The 1621-nt window shown below is 41.0% G+C and overlaps 1 protein-coding gene across 1 annotated transcript in view; it reads left to right on the forward strand.

Annotated features, from left to right (window-relative positions):
• The window catches only part of LOC123974611 (immunoglobulin superfamily member 21-like), a 55248-nt gene that overhangs the window by 47696 nt on the left and 5931 nt on the right, over positions 1-1621 (forward strand). The gene's annotated exons all lie outside the window — the stretch shown is intronic.

The following is a 1621-nucleotide window of genomic DNA, read 5'->3' on the forward strand; positions in this document are numbered from 1 at the left end:
AAGCTATGTTTGATGTACAGAGAGACAGAGTGGCCATCGGGCTGGGTCACTCTCCAAGCTGCTGCAGAGCTTGTAATTGATGCTGAACTCCTTGATTTGATAAACTTTTATGATCAAGAACAGTGTCAAGCAGATTTCTTCTCAACACATCATCGCAGCATTATTGTTCGGACACCACACTATATTAATTCCAGTTCCAGCAGGAACAGTGCTCGTGAATCATATTTCTGGTTCACACACATCTATTTTTAGGGGCATATGTGAGTAAAATGGTCACTCTGTTGAGTCCTGCCAAGAGGTCATGACCAAGCGTCCATATGTGACTACTTTTGAGTGAGAATGTGTTGGAGATGTGATTTAGTTTAACTGTGGTGATAACAGCAGATTCTCTCTCCTGGAAGACGTTCACAGTGTTGACCTCAGCAAGTGAGAAACAGAAAGTCTTCATTAAATCTGACCTGATTGTTCCCGAACCCTAACCACGTTTATTATTGTAATCCTGGCAGTGACCATAACCTTAATGAAGTAGTCATTATAACCCAAAGTGTTGTTGGTAAAGAAGCAACAAGAAATGAAAGCACAGGGAGAGAGCAGGGCTGTATTACAGAAACCTCCTAACCGGCAGATCCTATCCTAACTGCTTGGTAACCATGGTAATAAGGTTTAGGAAATGATTTAGGAAAGAGGCCATTACAGATTAACAGTTCCTAAGTCAATATTCCTTTCCTAACTTAAGACAGGAAAAGTGTATAACAGAAGCATCCTAACTTTGTAAAATCTTGAATAAACTCTCCTAACTTTTGGAGAACTGTTGAGCTGTCCTAACTTTTACTTTTCCACCTTTTCCAGGTAGTGTTTGCTGAGTCGTTTAATCCACATGGCTGCTCTTTGATTGCTTTTACAAAGTCAACAAAATGTCAACAGGCGGAACTTAATTCATTCTACCGATGTGTTTGATGACGAAATCCTCGTTAGTAGGAAGGCTGTAGGCGATGTAACGCAGGATAACGTCTCATTATATAACATAATGTGAAGGCTTGATGTAACAAAACCTATCCAAATGCTAGTCTTTGATAGGAGGAGATCGTTAAATTCAAGCAATACATGAGAAACATGATGACGTTGGCCCGCAGCCTTTATTATTATTATTATTTTTTACTTTCATTAACTGTCCCGAGAAGAGTAAGGGTTTCTGCCGAGGTCAGTGAGCGAGCACAGGAGGAGCCACCACCAGTTTTCCTCTGCTCTTTGGACACAACTGCTGTCTTTCTCTTCGTATCACTTGTAAATGGATTTATTTTCATTTTAACAGCGTCAACGCTATCTTAATACTTAAGATTAAGATTAATACTTAAGATTAAGATAGGAAGATAGGAACTTAAGATAGGAATTTTCTGTAATACGGCCCCTGGAGAACAAAGTTCCCCAGCTGGACGTTTTGATTCATGGCTGGCATCTAACACCCCGAGGCCCCGGAAGCCCCGGCTTTTAAATGATTCAGAGGTCTAGTGTCACCCCGTCACCAAACAGCTTGTTCCCGTTTGGAGAAACAGCAGCTTTTCAGTACTTCACATCTCATTCATACTGATCCAAAGAGAACTTGGACACATCGCTTCCCAGA

Source organism: Micropterus dolomieu, linkage group LG08, assembly GCF_021292245.1.
Source record: "Micropterus dolomieu isolate WLL.071019.BEF.003 ecotype Adirondacks linkage group LG08, ASM2129224v1, whole genome shotgun sequence".
NCBI lineage: Eukaryota > Metazoa > Chordata > Actinopteri > Centrarchiformes > Centrarchidae > Micropterus > Micropterus dolomieu.